At 44.9% G+C, this 27,914-nt stretch overlaps 1 long non-coding RNA gene across 3 annotated transcripts in view; it reads right to left on the reverse strand.

Annotated features, from left to right (window-relative positions):
- The window catches only part of LOC132663033 (uncharacterized), a 45,242-nt gene that overhangs the window by 13,641 nt on the left and 3,687 nt on the right, over positions 1 to 27,914 (reverse strand). The window contains exons 2-3 of one of the 3 annotated variants that reach the window (XR_013551687.2): positions 14,083 to 14,198; positions 1,039 to 1,096 (exon numbers count right to left, since the gene is read on the reverse strand). This is a non-coding gene — a long non-coding RNA (uncharacterized LOC132663033). Of the gene's footprint in view, positions 1 to 1,038; positions 1,097 to 10,655; positions 13,571 to 14,082; positions 14,199 to 27,914 lie in introns of those variants that run through there. The other 2 variants (XR_009602816.3, XR_009602817.3) reach the window with 2 other exon arrangements.

Here is a 27,914-nt window from a genome sequence, read left to right on the forward strand (position 1 = left end):
TGCCCTCCATAAATATCAAACTAGTCAAATGTTCTTTCCTCCCTTGAGAGCTAGACCTGCAAATATAAGGATTTAATTAGATGTTCCTGGTTTCCACTGGAGCCTATCTGATTGCTTCTATTATGCTTGGTGTTGACTCTGACTCTCAAAATGGAAATGGAAAGTGAAAAGGAGAAAACAGCCCACTAAAATTAATAATTTTCTGAGACAGGCATTCCACTCTGGCCACAGATTCCAGTCTCAGAAATTATTATTTAAAAAGAGCTGAAACTAAAGCCAATACAATTTACCACCCTCACCCTCCAACCTCTAGTCAAGCCAAAGCAGTGGGATCAGGTGGGCATGCAAATCTGACCCTACAACATATCCTCCCACCTCTCCCCTCCCTACCTTCCAGAACTTTCTCTCCACCCAAAACTTTTCAAGGGCTCCTGAGTGGTTGGCAGCTACACACTGCAGACTGGGAAAGGCCCAGGTCCAGAGAGGTAGGAAGGGCTTCAAAGACACAGAAACAGCACAGGTACAGTCACCGAATGTTAAGTTCTGGGCAGGGACAGCCAGTGGGAATGGCCAGAGATGAGCCTGGAAAAGCTGTAGAGGCCATTCATGAAATTCCTTACAAACGCAGAATTCGTGTGTTTCCTCCCTTAACTGCCCAAGTGTCATTTCCAGGACTTGGTGTTTTCCTAACTGTTCTACATAGAACGTCAGTGAATACCAGCTGCAGGCCCCCACTGCAGATCCAAATGGGGCAGAATCCACTGGGGTAGGGTCCCCACCCTGAACTTGGATCAAGTGCCCCAGCAATTTGGATGCTCACTCAAGTTTGCAAACTGCTCCTGTAGTTCATGGAAGAGTATATCAGTTAAGACCAAATCTGACTTCAGCAATAGGAACCTAGATGCAGTTACTTAACCCAATAGAGATTTCTTTTCTTTGCGTAACAAGAAATCTGGGGCTGCATGGTCCTGGGTGACTGTGGCTGGTTCGGGAAGTCATTGAGCGAACAGGCTCCCTCTAGCTTCCTGCTCTACCAACCTTAATGGGTGACTTTCCTCTTCTTGATGTCCAGAGGACTCCTCCTGCAGGCATCAGTCTGTGAGTCAGACAGACAGAGGGAAGAGAAAAAGGTGATTCGTACAGTTGAACACCCCTCTCCTTTTTTATCAGGAAAACACGGTTTCTCTACAAGCCCAGTCCAGAGACTTTGCTTACATCTCCTTGACCAGAACCTGATCACAAGTGTGGAAAGTAAGATTTTTAACTCAGCATATGGCTGCCTCAAGCAAAATTGGGATCTATCAGAAAAGAAGAGTGGGGAGGAGCATAAGGTTAGGAGGAAGGAGGTGTTTAGGGAGCCATGGGAGATGCAGCAGCAGGATAGACCCACAGGTGGATTTTCATTCATCCTCACCAGAGTGGAGCTGGGTTGACAACAGGCAAGATTGCAGCAGAGCCACCAGGGGGAGGGTGACGATGACCGGCACAGGGCTGTGGCTGTGTGCATGGATTCAGGAAATGCTTAGCAGATCAAATTGACAAGACTTGATTGTATGGGATCAGAATGCGAGAATGGGCACGATGGTGGGTGATACAGGGTAAAGGAAAGGAGAAAAAGGAGCTACCGAAGGTGTCAGTAAGTTTTCTGGCTTCAATTCCTGGAAAGATGATGCCATTCATAAATGAGTTTGCAGCCACAGAGAGGGGGCCATTTGGTTTGGGACAAGCTGCATTGCCCAGAGATATGAAATCTTAGCATATTGGGTGAGAGTTCAACCTCTGAGAGTGAATGAAGTTGTCAAGGAGCATAAGGCAAGAAAAAGAGTGTATACAGAGCTTATGTAGCTCACACCGAGGCTGCCCAGGCCTCCAGACGAAAGTAGAACCATTCTGAATCTTCCTTGAAACCTTTGGCCATCAGGGAGTGGAAGCAGAATGCTCCAGCTTCCAAAATCCTTCCCTCTCTCTGGTCCAGGGAGCCACCAAGTGACTGCCACCCCCCATGGGGAACTGTTTAAGATCTTGTCCTCCTTTGGACTGGAAAAACAATTCATAGTATTAGCTAACTGACTCAGACCAATGTCCTAACTACTTTATATATCTCCCCTTGTTTGATTCACACAACTGCTCTCTGACCTTCAAATTACCAAAGAGGAAACCAATGGGGAATACCATGGCTCAGGAAATGAAATGACTTGCCCAAGGGCACACAGTTAGTCAGTGACAAAACCAGTAGGGCAAACCCAGTTCTGACTCCAAAGTTCTAAGTCTTAACTACCATGTAATAAACTTTCTAGCCCTAAGCATTTTCTACCATGAGTTCCGATTCGTTGTGTCTTTGTCTTACTTAGATCCCCTCTTGAACTGCAGATGTCTGAGAATAAATTATTTCAGACCTTTTCTTAATAACTGTTGAATAAAAGAATCAATACAAGCCCTAAACTATGGCCCTAGGTTTAAGGGCAGACATGCTCCCTGAACATCCTGGATTCTTTCATACCCCCTTAACCCTAAAACACCCTTTGGGACCAGACTTCATCCTTTTCAGTGCATAGATATTTGTGAAAATTCTGTTCATGATTATCTTGGTTTCAGAGATGAAAAAAAGGGCAAATGCCAGTTTGTTAATGAACTGCAGGTACCTTAATGAGAAACCAGTGTACCAAGTAGTCATTGCTGATTCAAGCATAAAGATTTTAGTTCTTAGGACAATAAAGCTACTTTTCTTACACGAGATAAAGCGGTGCAAGGGGGTTGGGTTGCTGCTTCTTAAGACTTGTGCAGGTGTTGGGTTGTGACCTGCCTCAAATGCTGACTTTCCCCAGGTGTCCAGGAGGACCCCGTCAGTGTCTGGTCCATGAAGAGTTATGACCATTGCATCTGATACCAGCCACATCAACCCTGAAGGAAGCTGTCTGAAGGCCAGGAGTGGGAAATTAAGGGGGTGGAGGGGCTGAGGCCACTATTTCCTTTGATTCAACTGCATGTCCCAAATAGGTTTGTTTCCTTTTCTTGAGAGCTGAGTTCTCTGTCCCATTTGCCTATATGGTTAGCCTGGGAAGGACTGGAATCAGCCTTTTTCTTTCCTGCCTTGAATTCCTCTAGCCAACTCAGAGACTGACCTCCAGACTCATATGAATTAAACTCTGGTTTGCTCTTCAGAATATCCTTGTTACATTAATTTAGGGAGCATAATAAATCTGGAGTGAGGTATGTTTGCTGCAAATGCTAATTTGCTCGATGAGAATATCAATTAGATCTCTGAGGCATAGAAATTATGGCTGTTAAAGATCTCAAAGGTCATTCTTAGCTTGCTCCCAAGTAAGAGGATGAGTAGTTATCTGCTGGAGAGGTCTGGAGTAGAATAGTAAAGGTACAAATATATAATTCCAATGAGGTGTCAGTGCTGTGCTTGAGATCAAAAAGTCAGGAGTTTCACAGATCCCAGAAACCCATCTATAGATCCTACAGTGATGGTAATAGTAATAATAATAATAATAATAATAATAATGAAGAACAACAACAAAGAGAGAGGGAAGCTAACTACAAAAGACTCTTAATGATGGAGAAAAAACCGAGGGTTGGTGGAGGGAGGAGGGTGGGGATGGGGTAAATGGGTGATGGGTATTAAGGAAGGCACTTGTGATGAGCACTGGGTATTATATGTAAATGATGAATCACTCAGTTCTAACCCCTGAAACCAATATTACACTCTATGCTAACTAATTAGAATTTAACTAAAGATTTGAGGGGCGGGGTGGGGGGGGGGAGGGAAGAACAGTAACAACAATCCAAGGAATGGTAGCTTCTACTTCTAGAGCAATTACTATTCATTACATTCAAGTATTCATGCATTTAATCCTCACAACAGCTCTGCGACACAGGCACTATTCTTACTCTCATTTTACAGGTGAGGAAACTGAGTCCTAGAGAATTTAAAAGAGTAAGTTTCCCGGCTTCTACTTCTGGCCCAACTGGAGTAACAGGGATCAGATTTACTCTCCCTCTTGAAATAACTGAAAAACCAAATGACAGCTCTCCAGACTTTGGGTATCTGTGAATGGAAGGACAGTGAGCCCCGAGGGACAGGAAACAAATGAGGCAAGCTGCAGGCATGCTCCAGCTCACTGCCTGGGGAGTTTCCAGTCCACAGTGCTGAAACGGGGAATCCAGCAGAGCCCAGCACATTCTTGAGCCCAGGACAGAGTACCAGGAGTCCAAGGAAGTCAAGGTGGCTCGGGTGTGCAAGGTAGAGCACCAGAGAGAGGAGAGCTTCACCGGCAGAGAACTCTGGACCTCTGCAAAGGGTCACTTGCAAGTATTCAGTTCACTGATCACTGCCTGTGTGTGAAGAAACTGAGTCTTAGAAAAGACCCCAGAGAACAGGAGGAAGCATTGCCTGCTGAGAGTTCACCCGGCACGGGGACTAGTTCCTGATCCCTACAGCCAGTGTGGGAAACTCTCAGCACATGTAGGGGCGGTTAGAGGGCCAGGAAGGGTATTGCCTTGGTAGTGGGGAAAATTCACTAGAGTACATACCGCTCTTGTCTTAGCAAAGCTTAAAAGGAAGCCCTGGAAGGATCAAACTGCTTCCACATCCCAGAAAACACACCTCAAAGATACATTTTAGAGATACGTAACTGTGGCTGGGCCAGAGAAGATGTTTAAGCGGATGGACTAAGTGTGCAAAAAGTTTAAAAAATATATATACACACACCTTTATCATTTGTGGTAGTAAGTGTACCAAATTAAAACGGGATCTATTCAAATTTGTTTGTTCGTTTGATACAACAATGTCCAGCACACAATGAGGTAAAATTTATGATGTCTGGCATCCAGTAATAACCAGCCGCCCAAGAGCAGCAAACTAAGGAGAAAAATCAATCACGTGTGACCCAGAAATGACATCGATGATAGAATTAGCAGATAAGGACATGAAAACAGCCATTATAACTTTATTCCATATGTTCTAAAAGCCAGAGGAAGGGTCAGACATATTGAATAGATCCAAGGAAGATATTTTGAAAAACCAAAATACCCCAAATGAGGTTCTAGAGATGAAAACCACCATGTCAGAGGTAAAAATACATCAGATGGGATTCACGGGAAGTTAGACGTCAGCCATTAGTGAATTTGGTGACACAGCAATAGAAACTATTTGACACTAAACAAAGAAAATGTAACCTGATCTGCAGGATAGAAAGCAGGTCGCTGGTTCCCTGGAGGTGAGGGCTTGGGGAGGTGGGAGGGGCACTGGGAAACTTGGGGGGATGGGTGTGTTCATCATCATCTCGGCTGCTGCGGTGATGGTTTCACATGTGTTTATGTGTGTCAAATCTCATAAAATTGTAGCTTTGAACATGTGTAGCTTATTGTATGTCAATCACGCCTGCATAAATCTGTTACAAAACAAGTTTCCAAAGGTCATGCGGCTAGCACATTGCAGCCTGGCTCGGGTAGCTCAGCTACTTTCTACTGCAAGGTATCTACTGCTATTCCCATTTTATGGATGAAAGAGAGTCGAAGGGATGATGGGCCTTCTCCAAGACCACACAGAGGGTAAGTGACAGAGCTAGGATTTATATCCATGTCTGGCTGACTCCAGATCAAGTGTTCCTTTTGTTTCACGGTCCACGTTTCTGCTGTTGACTTGAAGTCAGCAGACCCTACGCACACAGCCTCTGCTCTCCCACGCGTCTCTGGGTCACCTCCTCCTCGCTCTGCACCTCTTCCTCCACGTACAAAGCCCACCCTGGACTCCCAGTCCTCACCCATGGATCATTACTCAGCTGCCTATTTTCTGTACCTGGAAACATGGGAACAAATCAATTTGTAAATGCCTGGACCAGAGCGGGGCTGAGTAATTGCCAATGCATCTTTGTGAAAGCAAGAGCTTGCTGGGCACTTGGAAGGCAGCCCCTGCCTGTTTTAAAGAAGTAGGCACTCTGAATGCAGACAGACAGACGAGCATGCGTGCAGCACGTAGCATCTAGGGAGCCCCTTCCCCTCTCCCATCTCCTTACGTTCACGGCAGAATGAACATCTGACCACTTTGTAAAGAGACGCATGAACTTTATACAGTCGGAGCTGTTAGAAATGAAGCCTAGAACCTAACCACCTGGGTTGTACCTGGGGGGCGGGGTTCATTACAAGAGAGGGTCCAGTAGAAGCCAGATGGCTGCTATCAAACCTTATGCATGGGGTGGAGGCCCGCCCTGACGACTTCTGAGGTCCCTTCCCAGGCAGGCAGTGTGTAACAGGAATGCTAAGCTTACACTCAGAACGTGGTTGCTATTATATGTGAGGTTGAGGGTGAGAAAGGATCTCTGTCCTGTTTCCTGCCCTGCCCCTGTTCTGACTTCCTGACCACTTCCTGACCACTGGATTGTCTCTACCTGTCTGGAGCAAAGCTTTAATCACCATGTAAAAAATGTTTTGGTTATAACTGAGAAAAGATGCTACTCTGTATTCTCCAACCGTGTACCTCTGAGTGGTTATGAGATACAGGGCAGAGCAGGACACGCCTCTCCTGTTACTCTAAGGATACATTTAATAGAAATCTGAATTGTGTGAACTAGAAGTGTGGCGATATAAAACATATTCATTAAGCTTTCATACTGCCCGCAAAATTTGAAATGATGCAAATTCCCATAAATTGAAAGAAAAAAAAAAAAAAAAAAGCACCGTGGAAAGAATGATTTCCAAACTGGAAAGGGACTGGGATGAGTTGTATTTCGGGTTTCTTGGAATTTTGATCCATGGCTGGTAAACTAAAGTACCCATTTTCCTTGCCCAGGATTTGGGTCCTGAATCACATGTAAGATCTTCAGGAACCCTGTCCCTTGCACTGCCCTGTTACAGGTGAGAAGCTAAGGCCAACATCAAGCCAGCTCGAATGAGGTGTTGTGTATTTTCCAGAATATGGGAGAACTTGGTTTCCAGAGTAGCACGGCCCAATAGAAATATAATGTGAACATTGTATGTAATTATACTTTTTCTGGTAGTCATATTAAAAGAAGTTAAAAGAAATAGGTGAAGTGAATTTTAATGAGATATTTTATTTTACCCAATATACTCAGGATGTTATTTCAACATGCAACCAGTAGAAAAATTCTTTTTGAGATACTTTACCTTCTTTCTTTTGTCCTAAATTCTCAAAATCCTGTGTGTATTTTATACTTAGAGCACATCTCAACTCAGAATGGCCACATGTGGCTGATGGCTTCCATATTGCACAATGCGGGGCTAGAGTATTTATGGGCATGGTCAGGGCACTAAAGAAGTTTAGTTGGTGAGGGGCATAGTTGCAGGGGATGGTGCCTTCCAGGAAACAGTGTGTTAACTGCCCCCTTTTTTTTTTTTTAATTTCTTTTGTGTTTATTCATTTTTGAGACAGAGAGAGACAGAGCGCGAGCAGCGGAGGGGCAGAGACAGAGGGAGACACAGAATTGGAAGCAGGCTCCAGGCTCTGAGCTGTCAGCACAGAGCCTGATGCGGGGCTTGAACCCACAATCTGTGAGATCATGACCTGAGCTGAAGTCGGACCCTTAACCAACTGAGCCACCCAGGTCCTCCTTGACTATCTCTTTAATGATGCTCTAGAATGCTCTCCCATTCTGGCAGCCATCGTATCATAATTACTACATTTTAAGTCTTTTCCCACCATGTGGTCTGCCCCAAACTCCAGTTTTCAAAGGCATCTCCTCGCACAAGGAGACTGAGAATCATTGGATATATTACACAAGCCGCAAGTCAGTTAACTTTTTTTTTTAACAATTAAACCCCCCATCTGTAGAATGGTGATAGGCAAGAATAAAAAGGATAAAAGAAGACAGCTGATGTGAGCGGTACAATTTGATTTTATTGTGAATGGTTACAATCATATTCCTTGGCTTTATTGCTGAGTGTATGCTTGCGTATAATTTCATCTTTCATCGGAACTTCAAAGCAGGTATTTGAACTTAAAGCAACCAAAACATACCTTAACAAACAACTAAGCCAAAGGAAAAAAAATCCACAATTGACTACATATATTTGTTGAACCTCCAAGAAACCAGATCCAAATATTAAAAAAAAAAAAAATTACTGTTTTTTTTTTTTTTTTTTTTTTTTGAGAGAGAGAGAGAGAGCAAGTGGGGGAGAAGCAGAGAGAGAGGGAGACACAGAATCTGAAGCTGGCTCCAGGCTCTGAGCTGTCAGCACAGAGCCTGATTGGGGGCTTGAACTAATGGACTGTGAGATCATGACTTAAGCCGAAGGAGGATGCTTAACCAGCTGAGCCACCCAGGCGCCCCAAACCCAAGTATTTTTTAAAAGCTTAACCGAGAATTGAACCAATCCCTGCAAAACAATAACAGCACTAAAACAAAAGACCCCATAAGTCATTTCCGATAGTCTGATGGTTTCCCGTCCCTCCTCTCTGCTGCGGACCCCAGTCACAGACCCTGGGCCAGGTTCTGTACATTCACCACAAGGCTCCTTGGAGGCATGAAAAAACACTATGGTTCTGGTGGAGGGGTGAGGCATCAGCCAAGTAATCATTATTAGCTTATCATGTGGATGCAAATGCGCATTTGGGGCTTGTGTGTTTATTTCTCAGAATGTGCAAAAAGGAATAATTTCAGAGGAATTTCTAAGCTGCCAGGGCAGGGCAGTCTGTCCTTAGGCAATTATCACAATATGCTCAGGTATGTTGACTGAGAACTTACTTAAAAGAAGACGCTCCAAGTGAGAATCCATTCAGCAGCCTGTTCCACTCTGTCCTGCTCAGAATCAGATTATTTCCTTCCCATGTGAATGATAGGTTATTATTATGTACCCAGGAGAATATTTGAGGCTATGGAACATGGATGTTGGACAATATTTCACTCAATGCAATTTAATGAAGAGCAACCAGAATGGTTATGCTCAATCTCCTTTGCATAAACAACTAACAGCATGTCGAAGCACTACTTTCTTAAGGATTATCCTAGGTACAATTTTCATGGGCTTTGGAGGGGGGGGGGGAGATGCCTGGTTCATACATTAGTTTTTCTCCTTACACTGTATCTTAGTTTTTCTTTCTTTCTTTTTTTTATTTATTTTTGAGACAGAGAGAGTGTGAGCAGGGGAGGGACAGAGAGAGAGGCAGACACAGAATCTGACACAGGCTCCAGGCTCTGAGCTGTCAGCACAAAACCCGATGCGGGCTCGAACTCACGGACCATGAGATCATAACCTGGGCCGAAGTCGGACACTAACTGACTGAGACACCCAGGCGTCCTGTATCTTAGTTTTTCTATCAGTAAAATAGGATAATCACGGCTGCCCAAAAAGAGTTAAATTGAAGTCATGTAAGTCACTTCTTGGCACACAGAAGGTGCTCAATAAATACTTTTCCTTTCTAGTTGCCAAGGCAGAATTCCCCTCCCAAACTGATCTTTCAAGTAATTGTTGGGTATTTTCCAACTGGCACTGCAGATGATAGAATTTATTGACCCTATATAAGTCATGACCAACTTTAAGTTATAGCAGCCCTCGAAATGCTTTCCCCAGGCTGGTGTCCAATAACCAGACTAGGGGAGTTTCTGTTCTCGGCCCCAGATTGGTATGATACTATCAGTGGTAAGATACTATCCGTTCCCGTGACTGTAATGTCAGTGTGTTCTTAGAGGCTGAACAATCAATCAGAAAATAATGAGGAATTAATGGGACCTGTGTGTGAAGATGCAGGCGTATTACTAATTAACTCCTTGGAATTAAAATTCTAGAAGTAGAATGGTTGGTTACGAGGGGCTGCACATTTAAAAGACTTTTAGAACGTGTGACAATGAGCTTAAGAATATTCCACCAGCAGTGGATGAAAGTGCTCCCTTCCTCACAACCTCATTACAACCAAGTATTGCCATTTTTGTGCTTCCTAATATGAAACATAAAATGGCATAGTGTTTAATTTGTAAGGCTTTGTTGGACGTTTTTTCCATGTGTTTATTGGCCATTTGTTTTATTCTTTTCTGTTTGTGTTTTTAGCCTAAGGTCCTCTGAGGTTAAATTTTTCCTTATTGGTTTATAAAGGATCTTCGTAATATAGATAGATTAGCTCTTTATCATATCTATAACAACTGTTTGCTTTTTCCCCAGTGTGTTATTTGCCTTCTAAGGTTTACTATTCTGTTTTTCAAAATTGCCTAAAAAGTAATGAGCAAACATTTATCCATCCAATAAACATTTGCTGAATGCCAGCTATATGCCAGGCTCTGTGCCAGGCATTGGCATTATAAGTGAAAAAGCTCAAATCTCTGCCCTCGAAGAGATAAGAGTCTAGTGGAAAATGGACTTTTTTTTAAGTGCCATGAGCACAGTGTGATAGTTGCTATGGCCAAAGGTAATACGGGGGTCCCTGGGTGCAGAGTGAGGGCATCCTAACCAGTTGGGAGGGGAGGAAAGGATTAAGGGAATGCTTCATGGAGGTGGTGGCATTAGAGCTGAGTCTCGGGGCACCTGGGTGGCTCAGTTGGTTAAGTGTCCTACTTCTGTTCAGGTCATGATCTCACGGTTTGTGGGTTCGAGCCCTACATCGGACTCTGCTGACAGCTCACAGCCTGGAGCCTGGTTTGGATTCTGTGTCTCCCTCTCTCTCTCTCTGCCCCCTCCCCTGGTCATGGTCTGTCTCTCTCTCTCTCAAAAATAAATAAACATTAAACAAAATTTAAAAAATAAAAAGCTGGGTTATTTCAATAGTAAGAAGGGTGGAAGAGAGAATTAGAAATTTCAGGCAAAGGATGTGGCTTTTCAGCTTGAAAGAAGTATTCAGAAGTAAGGCTGGGAAAGAAAATGGAGCCCAATGTGGCAGGAGGGAGTCCCTGGCGATTTGATAGGCAAGCACTGAATGCTTTAAGAGGATGACGCTGGCAGCAGACATGGATAGCCTGGGAACCAAGAGACTAGTTAAGAGCTCACTGCAACATTCAGGCTGCTCTGGGTGGTGGCGGTGGGGACGGAGAAGAGGGATTGCAGGGACATTATAAAGGTCAAGGGACCTGAGGGATTCAGGTATGGGGTATGGTGATGCTCTTAGAGAATCAGTTTAGGGAACTGGACAGTTGTTCCTGGAATCCAAGGTCAGACTGAGCCTTCAAACCATGGGACATCTTAACTAGCAGAGCCCTTAGCATTCAGTGTGGTAGATTGTATGTGGCTACAAATTCTTTGACATTCTTCCCATTGACAGGTGGCAACTGTGTGTCCACCATTTGAATCTGGCCGGGCTCTGTGGCTACTGGGCCAATAGTCCACCACACCACCGTGCCAGCTTCTGAACTCAGGCCTTACGACTCTGACAGCTTCTTCTTCTCATCTGTTGGATGAGAACAACTTTTGGGGCCCCAGCAGCCCCATGGAGAAGCACACATGGAGCAGTATGAAGTCCCTGGTCAACAGCCCCACACGAGTTCCCAGCCGACAGCCAGCGCCAACTTGCCAACCATGGGAGTGAACCATCTTGGAAGTGGATCCTTCAGCCTCCATGGAGCTTCTTCAGCTGAAAATGCCTGGAGCAGAGATGAGGTGTACCTTACGAGTCTCCCAGATTGCGGATGCGCGGGCAAAATAAATGATTGCTGTTTGTTTAAGCTGCTGAACTTTTGAGCGGACTATCACACAGCAATAGACAGAGGAAAGAAAAAAGCATCTACCAGACAGGTGGCAAGCTAGGGCCAGAGAGCCAAATTTGGGCCATTGCCTTTTTGTTAATAAAATGTTATTGGAACACAGCAATGCCCGCTTGTTCACATATTGCCTTTTTCTGCGGTTGTGCGTCATCGGAAGAGCTGAGTCGTTGGGAACCCCATGGCGCACGAAGCACAAAATATTGACTATCTGGCCCTCTGCAAAGAAAGTTTGCCAAACCCTCAACTAGTATGTCCGAAAGAGGCCCAAGGAAGAGAAGTCACTGCTCAAAGTCTACATTCAAGTTAGGGGCAGAATCAAGACAAAGACCCAGGATTTTTAAATCTCAGTTCTGTGCTATTTACATCATTCCACTAGGATTTATTAAGCATCTACTCCATAGTAGGTGCCGAGCTACTAGGGTGAGGATGATAGGTGTCACAGCTGCTCCCCCAAAGCACATAACCGGTGCAGAAGAGTAAAGAAATGGCCATCTAGAAAAATCTATAGTAGAGAGGAGCACGGCATGTGAGAGAAGGCAGAGCAAGCAAGCACTTTTCATTCCTGCTATGGTGTCTGGGAAGAGTTCCTGCGTGTCTTCCCAGCATCTGCTCCCCCGACTTTTTATGTCAGCACCTTAGGTTTCCCTTAAGAAGCCATTGTCATCCTGCCAATTCATGTGGTTTGAGTGGAGCTGAACTTTCCTTTCAGCTCCAGGCCCGGCCACTGTGCTTTGCTCCGAAATGTCTAGAAGACACAGCTGCCAATGAGATCCCACCCTCAGTCTTATGCTGGATGTTCTAGGACAAAGAGGAGTGCTTTCCTGGAGAGGCTATGCTGGCAGCCCATCCACCTGGAGCCACAGGGACTGTCTCTGCCACCATATTGGGCGGGCCTGGCCAAGATCGAAGCCCCCGAAGAGGAAAGCAGAACCAGGAGCTGGAGAAAGATTCCTTAGCTATAACTCTGGGCGCTTTCATCAATGCTCAGAAATATCTTTTTTTTTCTGAAACCACACAGACTCTGCCATTGTAACTGAACAATTCCAGCGGATATCGTTTTTTTCCCCTAGGCAACCACCACCCAGCCCACCTCTGAACCCTTCCCTTCCCCACGTCATCTCGGGGTGCCTGCTCTCTGCAGCCCCAGCCTCCATCTAGGAGTGCAAATTTCAGAACCAAGAGTGCCAAAGGCACGTCTGAGAGGAGCGGAGCCAACTTTGATAATGAATTCCTGAGCACTGTGTGAGCCATTCCGTGGTTATTCGAAATCCCATTCAATTTTTTTTTCTCTGGTGATAATAAGTGCACTGTTTCTGGTATTGTGTCTGTCAGCCACTAGATGACAGAGGTATTTCCAGACAGGATCTCCATAGACTTGTGGCTCTGGGAATGATGCCTCTTGGGGGGGGAGGGGGGTGCTGGCAGTGCAGGGTGACACATGCGTGCGAGCTTGGAGGAGCTAGAAACAGGAGATCCGCTGCCCTCAGAGGACCTGGCTGAGGTCTGGACCCCATTGTTTTGAGAGATTCTGGCTTCAGAAGGCCTTTTCTTTCCTTTTGAAGTGGGGACTGCCCTCGAATGGGCATCTCCTATACAGGCAGTGGAGCAGATCTGGGTTGGCTCAGATCTTGGACCTCCAGCACCAGCTGCTTCAGAGTTTCATGGAGAGCTTTTGAAAAGTCCAGGTGCCCGTCCCCATCCTCTGCAAGATTCTGAGTCAGTAGGTAAGGGGTAAGCAATCCTGAAGTTGGCAAATCTTTCTGATTCTAGGGGCAGCCATGTTGAGAACCATAGGTATGAGATGTTCAGAGGCCAGAGTCTGACTCTTCCCTCTTCTCGAAGGCCTCTCATTAGTCCCCCAAGGTGTCTCTCCTCCTGGCCTCTCTAGATCCTTTCCAGAGTTACTTTCATGTGATCAGAGGCTGTTGGGAATAATAGTAAAAACCAGCCTTGTAACTTTCCCTTTAAGGAAACCACCTGAGAACCAGACATGTTTCCCAAGATAGTGTTACAAGATCAGGGCTTAACCAGGGTGCAAACCAGAGAGGCTGAACAGGGGAAACTCTTCTGTGTCTCATCTCACTCTGAATTATGGGGGTGGGTGCTATCCTCCAATTAGCTCACTCAGCCTCCCAAAGCCGACTCAGCAGCAGCCTGTTCTCCATCCTGATAGGTGGGAAGGAGCTGCCCACTGACGGAGGAGAGAAGAGGGGCTTCTTTCGGATCCCCCCCTCCTGTGTAGATGCTTTGGGCCATCAGAGGCCACTTGGAACTTAACGGGTAGGTCACCGGCCTCCAGTGTCTATAAATAAATTTCCGTTCCCTTCCCCGGGGTTGCGGTAAATCTGGATGGTGAGTACTGGCTCTACCTCCAGCCCACCTTCCTCCCTCTGCCCCTGCCCTCAATATTCCATATACCCACACAACCGCTCACTTAGAATCAGCTCTTTCCAGTCCGGTGTGTCAGCAAGAGTGAGTGATGGAGCCCACAGGCCATTGTTCAGGGGAGGATGGTGGTGAGTCATGGTGAGAGACTCTTCTCAGACGGTGCTGGAAGACAGAATGATAACACCCTTTGAACCGGCCTTTTAAAATAGAACAGCTGGAGTCTGTGACCATGGGAGGAGAAGTGGTAAGATTCCAGTGTACTGGATGCTTGGGTGCTCTGCCCAGTCAGGTTACCTTCCTTGCAAGACCCTGGCTCCTGGTGTGCCCCTGGGTAATTGGAGAGTGTTGCCGCAGGCCATTTGAGGCGGGGCTTCCAAGACTTGGTGGTTGCAGAAATTTTCGGGATTCCATAGAAACCAAGGACACACCCTACCCAACCTTCATATACACATTTATGTAAAATGGTTCCTATAGTTTCCGGGATTCATGGAACACTCATTCATGGTCTTCTGGCAAAGAGCTACTGGTCTATGGGTTCTATTTGTTCACTAAATCTATGAAACACTCTTCTTCCAAATTCTTCTCTCCATACCTTCCATAACACCAAACTTTGTTTTGGTTTGGTCTGGTTGTCTTTTACTCACAAACATTTACGGGACGGCTCCAGCAGCTTATGGGAAGGGCCGTATTCCTGGGAGGGGGAAGAGAGGAGGGGCTTGCACCTGGGATGTCGGCAAGAAGGGTGCAGACATTGCAGACTCAGGGGCACTGAGGGGCTGACTGGTCAAGGTTGGCCATTCCAAGCCCAGTGGCTTTCCCCACTTTCCACCCTTCTCCCTGGGATGTAGTAAGTCCCAGGGGTGAGTCACCATATGTCTAAGGCAGCCCGGGCAATGTCATCCCTCATCGTGAGTGTTTCTGGCCCCAGTTCTGGCCAAAGAGGTCAGAGGGGAGGTGTGCTTGGGGCCCTCCCTTCCTAGAAAAAAGGCAGAGCCTCTGAACGAAAAACCTTGTTGCTTGTGCCAGTTCTTTCTTCAGTGAGATGTTGGTTTGAGGACTTATATATAATTGCTATGGCCATAGTGTGACCTTGAGATGATGCGTGAAAATGGAAAAAAGCCAAAAAACAGAAAACAAAACAAAACAAAACAAAAACCCTAGCAACTTAGGAAGGAGGAGCTGTAAGTTAGGAAGAGACTGGGCTCTTGAAGGATTTCATTGGTCTTTGACCTGCCCTGGATTCTCAGACTCCTAGTCTTATGAAGTACAGTAGTGTCTGCTTTATTTAAGCCACAGCTGGATGGGTTTCCCGTTATTTGTAGCCAAAAAGCATTCTGAAGGGCTGCAAGTGAACAGTCGCAGGTCTTTAACAGGTCCTGGTCCACCATTAGGGCTCAGAGAAAGAGGGGATCTACTCTAGCTGGAGGTGAAGGATGGATTGAGGAAAGCTGGAAGGAGGTAACAACCTTGGGCCAGGCCAAAAAGATTACCTCTCCTTTCTCTTTCATTAGATTAGATTGCGATTACTGGTGCCTAACACAGGCACGTGCTCAATAAATATTTGTTGAATGAACACATAAATATGTATATGAGCGAATGGGCAATTCAATTTTTAAATGTTTATTTATTTTTGAGAGAGAGCAAGCGGGGAAGGGGCAGAGAGAGGGGGACAGAGGATCCGAAGCAGGCTCTGTGCTGACAGCAGCATGCCCGACACGGGGCTCAAACTCACAGACCGTGAGATCATGACCTGAGCCGAAGTTGGATGCTCAACTGACTGAGCCACCCAGGTGCTCTGGGTAATTCGATTTTTAATGCAGGACCCCAGAGCTCAGTGATGTCCCACCTAATGTTTCTTGGAGGCCTCTGTAGAGTCTCACATATGCTTCCTAAGAGACCTGATTAGCTTCAGCCCTCTTTCCTGTGAGCAGGACTCTGTGGCAGATGTGTTAACAACATCACTTGCCATGATAGTAGATATGTGTCCTCCTCGGAGTATGCAAGTCCCCACAAATATTATTGAGCAAAGATGGAATGGGATAGATCCACACCCTCTCCAAGAGATATAAGAAGGGGACTGAGGGAGGTGGATGTGGTTGGCTTTGTGGACAGTGTAGCATTTGGTCAGGGAGACCCTCTTGTTTCCTCCCTAAGACTAAGACAAGCACAAGGCTTTAGGTGGGATGTTTGCCACAAAGGGCATTGGCATTTTTTTTTAATGTTTATTTATTTTTGAGATAGAGAGAGCACGAGTGGGGGAGATGCAGAGAGAGAGGGGGACAGAGGATCTGAAGCAGGCTCTGTCCTGACAGCAGGGAACCCCATGAGATCATGACTTGAGCCGGAGTCGGTGCTCCACCGACTAAGCCACCCAGGTGCCCAGGGCACTGGCATTTTGTTGCACAATTAGACATCTATTTAGCCAGCTGGTTTGCAAAACTTCTCATCTACTACCTGAGCAAGGAAAAGAAAATCATGAAGAGATGGCAGCGTCAGGAGTGATCAGATAGAGAGGGTGTCAGAAATGTGACCTTGATTTCCTCCTTCCTAGGAGCTAAAGAAGATGGAGTCCACACCTTCACATGAAACACGGTGAGTGGTGCCTGAGGACGTGTGCAACATGGAGCCTTGATGCATCTCAGGGAGACACGTGACCCCAGGATCACTGTCGCTGTTGCTGAGGGGGAAGGGCGATTTTCGATTTGACATCTGCCACTCAGATGTCAAACCCTTTGTCTGAGACTTTGGGTCTTCTAGAGGGGGTTAGAATGAAAACTTGAAATGGCTGTCTCTAATTCTCTGTCAGCAACTGGGTGTCCAATATTTCAGTCTTATTCTGACATTAACTACCCAGAGCTAGACTCCATAAGTTTCAGGGTTCAGTCTCATGAGATTGACTTCCCTTCAGACACCAGTCACAAGTCTGATGGGTGGGGTGTGCCACCCTCCTGGCACGTAGATATGTTCACCAACCCAGAGGCTCCCAAATCCCACCATGTTGGGGTTTTAATGGAAGTTCCACTTTGTAAGTATGATTGATTAATCATCCATTGGTGATTGAACTCAATCGGCAGCCCCTCTCTCTTTCCCTCTCTTTTTCCAACCTGAGGGGGTCCCAGGCTGAAAGTTCCAACCCTATAATCATATGGCTAGTGTCTCTGGGGACCAGTCTCCATCCAGAAGCTCTCTAGGGGCCCACCAAGCCTCACCTTATTAGCATAAACTCAGCTGTGTTTGAAAAGGGGGCATTATGGATAATACAAGATGCTCCTATCACTCAGGAAATTGCAAGGGTTTTAGGCTCTCTATGCTAGATCCCAGGGACAAAGACCAGACATATTTCTTATTATACCACAGTTTGACCAAATATTTTTTAAGGAGTCTCAACTTTGTTGGAATATGAATAGGATGAGTGGAACCCTTTTGAGAGTAAGAGGGGTCACATTAACCAGGACTACCCTGGGTACATTGGAGTGTTTGGTAACCTTAATATATTTTTTTTAACATTTATTCATTTTTTGAGAGACAGGGAAAGACAGAGTGTGGGTGGGGGAGGAGCAGAGACAGAGGGAGACACAGTATCCGAAGCAGGCTCCGGGCTCTGAACTGATAGCACAAAGCCCGACGTGGGGCTCGAGCCCACAAACTGTGAGATCATGACCTGAGCCGAAGTCGGATGTTCAACTGACCGAGCCATCCAGGTGCCCCAGGGATGTGTGGTAACCTTAATACAGAAACAGCTTTATTTCTTCCAGTAGGAGCTTAAAAACTGCCGTATACCTCTCCTTCCCTTCCTCTCTTCCCCTTTCCCATTGAGTGGTAGTCCCATGATTTCACTTTTTGTGAGATTCTTCAGTTTTACCCTCTCCTTGGGTCAAAGCCGTCCATGGCACACCGGCCTCTGAAGGTACAGGGACACTGGACCCCCTGAACCCTCAGAGCAGCCTGGGTGGGGTCTGGGGTAGTCAGATCTCCTCACCAGTTGCCTTGGGCCACGAGTGATTAATAAATATCTTTTTCTGTAAGGTTTGGAAGCGCTTCTTTAGGTCATTAGTAGGGTCTCATTTTGGTGTTTAAGATACAATCTTGTTCATGTAATTAACTCCCTCCAATTCCAAATGCAATGAAAAACTCTCCTGCCTTTTCACAGGCGGGTTCAGGAACTCCCTCCGAGCAGACAGAGCCATGGGCTTGTCAGGCATAGCCCTGGATCTCAGCTTGCCATGGCGAAAATGGGCTTAGGGCCCAACGCTCAAAAGCTTTTGCAGGGACACATTAATAAAAAGAAAGGAACCTGACAGAAATGATGTCACAGTCTTGCATATATTATGTTGTTTAGAAATACATGAATGCCACACTATGCATGGCCCCTTACCTTGAGGAAGACCTGAAGTTGGCTTATACAAGTGAGGGAAAGCTTGCGAGTAATGGTCAAGTGGTGGGAGGGGGTTATCTGAAGCCAGAGGGGCAGCTGTAACCCTGATCTGGGGGAGAGCTGAGGCAGCTGGCGATGTTTGAAGCGTATGCTTGCGTGCATTTTGTGTAATCCTGCCGACAGTGTTGAATTTAACTGGAGTCCTATGATCCTGGAAAACACGGATGACGAGAGAACCCCCTTCTCCTTTCGGTGTTCCAGAAACAGCTCACTGCAAAGAACCACCCTCCTCATGTGACTTAGAGAAGACTCCCGGATGACCCTTTGTTAACCTGCGGCAAGGCCAGACACAGACCCTCCAAATTCCCTTTTTTTTTTTTTTTTTTTTTACTTTAGAAATGATTAGCTGAGTTGTTTTGTCCCACTGATCCATTGGAACAAAATGCTTGTTACCCAAACTTGGGTTAAGCTTTCTCTCCTTCCCCTAGGTGTCTGAGCTTTGTTGGTCCACCCTCAAAAAGTGGAATCCTCTGAACTACTCTGTCTGATCATGCCCTTCTCTCCATGGTTGGTTCTTTCAGGCCTTGATTAATTCTCTCCATAAAAGAAAAATCCTGGGGCGCCTGGGTGGCTCAGTTGGCTGAGTGTCCGACTTCGGCTCAGGTCATGATCTCACGGTCCGTGAGTTCGAGCCCCGCGTCGGGCTCTGTGCTGACAGCTCAGAGCCTGGAGCCTGTTTCAGATTCTGTGTCTCCCTCTCTGACCCTCCCCCGTTCATGCTCTGTCTCTCTCTGCCTCAAAAATAAACGTTAAAAAAAAAAAATTAAAAAAAAAAAAGAAAAATCCTTTCGCTTAATCTTTTTTTTCTAATTTTTAAAAAATATTTATTTATTTTTGAAGAGAGAGAGAGGGACAGAGCAGGATCAGGGGAGGGGCAGAGAGAGAGGGAGACACAGAATCGGAAGCAGGCTTTAGGCTCTGAGCTATTAGCAGAGAGCCCGACTCGGGACTCGAACTCACGAACTGTGATCATGACCTGAGCCAGAGTCAGATGCCTAACCAGCTGAGCCACCCAGGTGCCCCTCACTTAATTTTTGAAAGCATCGCAGATCTCCCAGTGGGAGAGTTTTTCCTACTGTAGTTGTCCGTCTGCCACCGTTGCAAAAACCTATCAAATAAAGCGTCTCCTTGTCTCGGTCCAGATTTGTGTTTTATTTGACACTACGAAGTTGGTTCAGGATGGTTCTGCTTGCACCTAGCGTTTCTTGTGGATGAAATAAACATCTGTATTATGCTTAGATTATTCTCCAGTGCATCCATGGCATAGGAACAAATTCACATTTCAAAACAAGTGTTAAAGCTGAACTCACTACAGATGTCTGGCCCAGACATTCTGAATCTCAACAGTGGAGGCAGCTTATTCACACACTGGGGTCCCAGTTATGTGATAGTCTTTTAAACTTATGGAAAGATTGTGGTAATACTTTACAATTGTTTAACATTTATTCATTTTTGAGAGACAGAGCATGAGAGGGGGAGGAGCAGAGAGAGAGAGGGAGACACAGAATCTGAAACAGGCTACAGGCTCTGAGCTGTCAGCACAGAGCCTGACTCGAGGTTCTAACCCACAAACCACAAGATCATGACCTGAGCTGAAGTTGGATGCCTAACCGACTGAGCCCCCCAGGTGCCCCAGATTTTGGTAATACTTTAGATTCTTCGCAAAAATCCATGATATTTCCATTCTCTCCCACTCTCATCTTTATCTTCAAGTAAAGCCTTTCTGTACAGGGCTTCCTCCTAGAATTGACCTCATAGTCATGAAAATCACAGAATTTCAAGGTGAGAAGGGATTTAAAAATCTCTTGGTCCAAGACCTTTATCTTATGAAGAAGGAAAATGTTATTGCTGATGGTGAGCTCCTTGGGTCAGTTCCAAGGCTAGTTTCATATCTGAGACCCTCATGCTTAGCTCAGGACCTGGTATGATCAGGTGCTCAAGAGGAATCAAAATTAATGACAAACCCAAAGGGAAGTTTGAAGGAAAGGCATCAAGGCAGGCACCTTACTTGATGGTCTGTTGAATGACACCAATTGACCAAAGGCTCTTCTTCCTTCTAAAACCAACCCAAAATTGTTCTCATTCCCACTCTCTAGGTGTTCCCTAAACCATCAGAAATATAGAGGCAATTTTGTTCTCAGGGAAGACTGAATCGAACTTTTTCTATTTTTCCTAGTTGATGGTTTTTGCCCATATCACAGTAGATGATGTGGATTATAAATGGCCAGACTGCATACTCTAAAATGTGACTCCTCTGGGAGTTTTTAATCTATCCGAGACACAGACAAACACAGCAGGGAAAAGTGAAAATATCTCTGCTTCATTAGTGGATATTTATGAGCTTGTCTAGGGTCGCCATGGTGACCAGAAGACAGGAACTACTTGTAGATGCCAGTACCTGTAGAAGATCTCAGGTAAGGGATGAAGCTATTACTGACCATGAACTATGGACCAGGTTGCTTAGCGTCTATTTATTTAATCCTCACACATACCTACAAGGATGTTAGTATTACCCCATTTAACACCGAGAAAACTGAGGCTCAGAGGCACTAGGCCATTTGCTGAAGACCACACAGATCTGAACTTGGCACCACCTAGCCCTGACGTCTGTGTGAATTGCACTTCCTAGAACTGTGAGCATCACCATGCTTTGACTCAGGTGGTGGAAGCTGGCATGAAACTGCACAGAGACATGCATGTACCCAGGAAAGTGCATCACTGGGGCTGGTGGAGCCACCACCAGCCTCGCTCAGGATGCCACAGGCCACCACTCACGGGATCTAGCTCCTCTGTTGCTGTTTCCTTTTTCCCCCTTTTGTTTCTTTCTTCTCTGCTCCCTGAGAAAAAGAATCCAGTTGCTTTGCTTAGTCATAATCATGCACACAGTGGAGTTCTGGCCCACAGTTGGTGGCTATCTTGGATCAAGGCTCAATCCTTGTCTCATCAGTTGAACCTGATGGTTAGTGTGGGTTCTCTGGGAAGCAGACCTTGAAGCAATGATTTAAGCCCAAGATTTCATTGGGAAGGTGCAGGGGGCAGATTGGTAGGGGAATACAGAAGTGACGCAAGGAAGGGGAGGAACATTATGGAGCCAGCGATTGTCGTGGGAGACTATCGTTAATTCCCTAGGGAAAATCCAACACAAAACATTTGTCCCAGAATTATTCCACTCAAAGGTCGAGAGAAAACAGATATCCATACACCAACTCCCTAGTGCCACTGGGTGAGGGCTGCTCCCTGGGGATGTCAATTCCTGGTCACTTTCAGCTGGCTCTGCACATCCGAAGAAGGGGGTTAGAAAAAGTCTTCAGGCTGAGACATGCAGATACTGACTGCTGGAAATGGGCTAGAGCCCGCTAAAAGGTCACAGGAAACTGGATGGGGCAATGACAGCTGCTGCTACATCAGGGTTGCAGGGTTATGTGAGCAAAAGCATGACGACCTGTGTGCAAGGGTCTGCCTTCTGGCCACTTGGCTCATAAGTGAGCTGAGAGAGTGGCAGACACAGTGTGATCGGGCATCTTCTTGTAGACAAGACCTCTCCTTTCAGAAGACCAGACTGCCTTCCCAACATAGCCCATAATAACAGGCCAATGTTTTGGGGCACCTGGGTGGCTCAGTTGGTTGTGTCCAACTTCAGCTCAGGTCATGATCTCGTGCTCTGTGAGTTCAAGCCCTGCATCAGGCTCTGTGCTGACAGCTCAGAGCCTGGAGCCTGCTACAGATTCTGTGTCTCCCTCTCTCTCTGCCCCTCCCCTGTTCACGCTCTCTCTCTCTCAAAAATAAATAAAGATTAAAAAAAATAAAAGGCCAACACTTCCTGCATTATCTCATTGACCACCCAACCCCACCCCTGCAACATTCCTGTAGGGTAGGACTATTATTTTCATTTTACAGAAGACAAAAGCGAGGCTAAGAAAACAGAGATAATAACGCCTCTCTGAAGATATCACTTTCGAAAGTTGTTGTATAGAAAATGGTGGGGATAACAATTTACTTAAGAGGTAATTGTGTATTGTTCCTGGCAGATTTATCCATCCCACGATCTAGAGCCCCACAAAGTGCTTTGCACGGAGAAGATGCTCAATGAATGGTATGTTCAACTGAAGTTCTGATTTATGAATGTATTTCCTGGAAAGATCTTGTCAGAGACAAAAATGCACAGGGGAATTATGGAGATATTTTTGTTCAGGTTATCACAGCAGGGAGAGGCATCCAGGTGTGAAGGTCAAGGTATGTTGGCAGGGTGGCTTTACCTTAGACTTATAGGGAGGAGCAACACAAGTTCCAGGTAGGGTGATGTAGAGCTAGAATTGTTTTGCAATCAGAGGAAGTCTCAGCTAGCTGAACAGGAAGTGTTTATCTCTGTGTCTGGCTGGTTTTGGAGGGACAAACAATTCTAATCTTTTTTTTTTTTTTTTTAATTTTTTAATGTTTATTTATTTTTGAGAGAGAGACAGAGACAGAGCATGAGCAGGGGAGGGGCAGAAAGAGAGAGAGAGAGAGGGAAACACAGAATCGGATGCAAGCTCCAGGCTCTGAGCCATCAGCACAGAGCCCGACACAGGGCTCGAACTCACCAGTGGTGAGATCGTGACCTGAGCTGAAGTCGGACACTCAACCGACTGAGCCACCCAGGTGCCCCAAAACAATTCTAATCTTAATCGCTCGTGAGGCAAAGAATGGGAAGTCCAGGGTCATCGGTGGTTGGTTTTGTTAAGTAAACAAGGGAGTCATCTGTGAATTTGTGGTAGTCATGACAACGAGTGTCCAGGGAGCCTTATCTAAATTGTATGGGAAAGGGTGTATGGGTGGCTTCAGTCAATTAAGCGTCTGATTTTGACTCAAGTCATGATCTTGCGGTTCGTGAGTTCAAGCTCCCTGTTTGGCTCTGTGCTCACAGCTCAGAGCCTGGAGCCTGCTTTGGTGTCTGTGTCTCCCTCTCTCTCTCTGCCCCTCCCCTGCTTACACTCTGTCTCTCTGTCTCTCTCTCAAAAATAAATAAACATTAAAATAAATAAATAGATAAATAAATTGTATGGGGAAGAGTGGTCCTTTTGGGTAAGTCATTTCTAGGAACACACAAAGATGGGGGGATTTTAGAAAACAAAGGTTAGGGAGACTTTTGAACTGTTGCTGTTTTCCAGGATCACAGGACTCAGAGAAAGTTTAACATTGTCAATTTCATTAAAAAAGATATAAAAATTAAGCTATATTTAATTATATATTATGCCTCACTTGTTTAAAAGATAAAAAGAGGGGCACCTGGCTGGCTCAGTCAGTGGAATATGTGACTCTTGATCTTGGGGTCGTGAGTTTGAGCCCCATATTGGTTGTAGAGATTACTTAAAAATAAAATCTTGGGGGCACCTGGCTGACTCAGTTGATTAAGCATCCGACTCTTGATTTCAGTTCAGGTCATGATCTCACAGTCTGTGAGATTGAGCCCCACACCAGGCTCTCTGTCGACAGTGTGGAGTCTGCTTGGGATTCTCTCTCTCCCTGTCTCCCTTTGCCCCCCCTGGCTCATGCTCTGTCTCTTCTCTCTCTCTTAAAAAATAAAATAGGGGGCGCCTGGGTGGCTCAGTCGGTTAAGCGGCCGACTTCAACTCAGGTCATGACCTTGCAGTCTGTGAGTTTGAGCCCCGCGTCGGGCTCTGTGCTGACAGCTCAGAGCCTGGAGCCTGTTTCGGATTCTGTATCTCCCTCTCTCTGACCCTCCCCCGTTCATGCTTTGTCTCTCTCTGTGTCAAAAATAAATAAACGTTAAAAAAAAAAAATTAAAAGGTAAAGTTTAAAAAAAAAATAATAAAAAAAAATAAACATTAAATTAAAAAAACATTAAAAATGATAAAAAAAAATAAAAACAGTAACTACTCACACATACACACACAGATGGAGCAAGAGCAATTTTTTTTCCAAAGACAAATGCATCCTTGTCACCTCTCTGCTGGCTTCTCACTGTTTTCCAGATAAAGATGGAAGTTCTTAGCAAGACCTCCAGGCCCTACATGATCTGGCCCCTGTCTGCCCCTCTGGACTCATCTCTGGGCCTTCTTACCTCTCTATCTGGGTATTTCAGTCTCCATTGCTCTTTCTGGAATTTTCCATGCTCTCTTTTGTCTAAAAACTGTTGCCCAAGTTGTTTTCTCTGCCTCAAAAACTCTCCACCCCTCCTGACTTCAACCCCACCTGGGTTTAGACACTTCAAGCTTTTCTGGTTACCTTTACCTTTTCAGTACAGACTAGGTTCCTTAGTTAAAAGTTGCCAGAGATCCGTCAACCACCAGAAGTTTATCAACCACTTTGAAGCAACTATCTTCATTTGAATGTCATCTAGAATATGTAAAAAGTGGTAAATAAATGTACCTTCCATGATACATGTGCAATAAGAACTCCTATGCCTTTGATGTATTTTCACCTCAAGGTTATCAACTGTGTGTCTGACAAGTACGATTAAATAAATCTGTAATCTATCGAAATTTTTGGTTATAAACATTGTTAACAGAAATGGTTTCACAAACACAACATGTCAAGCGCTATTACATTTTGAGCATAACTACTTTAGTGAATAGTTATTCTTTTAAAAAAACAAAAAACAAAACAAAAATCCCTGGTGGTCAAAATTCTTTTCCTTTAGAGCAGCACCAATGGAAATACAATGCGAGCCACACGTGTGATATTAAATGTTCCTCTTGGCAAATTTGAAAAAGTAAAAAGAAAAGGTGAAATTCAATGTTTTGTTTTTTTAATTTAAAAAGTTTTTTTTTTTTAAATTTTTTTAATGTTTATTTATTTTTAAGAGAGAGAGTGAGACAAAGTGTGAGCAGGGGAGGGCCAGAGAGAGAGGGAGACACAGAATCCGAAGCAGGCTCCAGGCTCTGAGCTGTCAGCCCAGAGCCCGATGCGGGGCTCGAACTCACAGACTGCGAGATCGTGACCTGAGCCGAAGTCGGACGCTTAACCGACTGAGCCACCCAGGCGCCCCTAATTTAAAAAGTTTTAATTGCCATGAAATACACATAAAACATACTATCCTAGCCATTTTCAAGTGCACAGCTCAGTGGTGTTGAGTACGTTCACACTGTTGTGCAGTCAATCCCCAGACCTGTTTCATTCTGCAAAACCCAAACTGTCGACCCGTTAAACCACACCCCATTCTCCTCTCCCCCAGTCTCCGGCAACTACCATTCTACTTTCTGTCTCTAGGAGTTTGACGACTCTACGTACCTCCCATAAATGGAATCATACAGTATCTGTCTTTTTTACTGACTTATTTCACTCAATAATGTCCTCAAGCCTCGCCCACGTTGGGGCAGGTGTCAGCATTTCTTTCCTTTGTATGGTTTGTTCTTCCCTTCAGGGACACCTGGGTTTCTTCCACATTGCGGCTATTATGAGTAGTGCTATGAACATGGATGTGCAAATATTTCTTCAAGACCCTGCTTTGGGGTTATCTGCCCAGAAACAGAATTGCTGGATCACATGACAATTTTCACTTTTCATTTTTTGACAAACTACCATACTATTTTCCACAGCAGCTGCACCATTTTATATCCCCACCAACATCACACATGGGTTCTCATTTCTTTTCATCCTTGCTAACACTCATTATTTTTTATAGTAGCCTCCCTAATGGGTATAAGGTGGTGAAATTAATTTTAATAAGACATTTTATTTATCCCAGTGTATTTGAAATATTATCGAGTCTACCATCAATAAAAAAATTATTAACGAGGTATTTTACATTTTTTGGTGCAAAGCCTGAGATGTGTTACATATTTTATTCTGAGAGCATATTTCAATTCAGAGTAGCCACATTTCACTGTCGGTTAAGCAACTCTTGATTTTGGCTCAGGTCACAAGCTCACGTTCGTGGATTCGAGCCCCCATTGAGCTCTGCACTCACAGCATGGAGCCTGCTTCAGATCCTCTGTCTCCCTTTCTCTGCCCCTCCCCCTCTCAAAAAGAAATAAATGTTAAAAAATATATTTAATTAAAAAAAAAAAAACTAGCCACATTTCAATTTCCCTATAGCCACATGTGGCTAGTGTCTCCCATACTGGATAGCCCGACTGTAGACCATCTAACTCAGTTAAATATTATGTATTCATTGGTGGGCATTTTTGTCTGGCTGTCTCCCTCATTAACTCCAAGCTCCAGGAGGACAAAGAATGTGTCTGTTTTGCTCATATACAGTAGCTTGCTGAAGGCTGGCACAAACCAGGTGCTCAATAAACACTTTTTAATAAATGAATGAATTAATGAAGAGTGTCTCTATTAATATCTTTTTGTCCTGACTTTGTTCAGACTCATTTGTAGTTAATTTCTAGGAATAATTTGCAATGCTTTGTTCCTTGACCTGCTTTCCAGGCCTGCTTCTTAGCTCCTGGGAAAGCAGAGAAATAAATGTTACCCAGGCAGATCCTAGATCTGTGTCTGTGAAGAGATGGAAATAGCAAGTAAATGCTATTGTAAGGGAGGAGAAATATCTTTCTTCTACCCAACTTAGGTTTTTGGCTGGGTCTTTATAACAAAAGACAGATTTACAAGAGAAAAGCATCCAAATTTATTTAAGGTAAGTTCTATGTGACATGGGAGCCTTCATAAGGAAATGAAGACCAGAGGCAGTGCTTCAAACTGAGAATTTTTACACTTGTTTGATGAAGTGTGGGAAGTCATGGAAAATGTGTTAGGACAAAAGGGGTATGAGCTAAGAGGAGGAAACTTGAGGAAACTTAGCAAGGCCTGTTTGTCCTGATTTCTCTTGAACCCTCTTGGGGTCCTTGCAGATAAGGATGTTCCTTTCCTCTGGAAATAGGGAAGGCATTTTTTTACATGAGAGTCTCATGACCTGCTTTAAGGGAAGGCCAAAGAATCCTTCCTGCACATGCTGATTCTCAAATTCTTTCAGTTTAAAATAGTCAATATGTCCAGGTGCCATATTTTTGGTTGATGTATCCTGAACCCTGTAACTATTCCAGCAATACACAGCACCTGGGTTCACTGGAGGATAAATATTCTCTCTATAACACCAGTAAAATTTGAGAATAGAATCTTAGTTTCTTTAGGATTATTTTCTTTAAATTTTTTTTAAATGTTTTTATTTATTTTTGAGACAGAGAGAGACAGAGCATGAGCAGGGGAGGGGCAGAGAGAGAAGGAGACACAGAATCTGAAGCAGTCTCCAGGCTCTGAGCTGTCAGCACAGAGCCTGACGTGGGGCTCAAACTCATGGACTGTGAGATCATGACCTGAGCTGAAGTTGGATGCTTAATTGACTGAGCCACCCAGACGCCCCACTTTAAATTTTTTTTTAATGTTTATTTATTCTGAGAGAAAGAGAGCATGAGTGGGGTAGGTCCAGAGACAGAAGGAAAGAGAGAGAATTCCAAGCACCTGTCAGTGCAGGGCCAATGTGGGGTTCCTGTGAGATCATGGTG

This window comes from Panthera onca, chromosome D4 (assembly GCF_046562875.1).
Source record: "Panthera onca isolate mPanOnc1 chromosome D4, mPanOnc1 haplotype 2, whole genome shotgun sequence".
NCBI classification, from domain to species: domain Eukaryota; kingdom Metazoa; phylum Chordata; class Mammalia; order Carnivora; family Felidae; genus Panthera; species Panthera onca.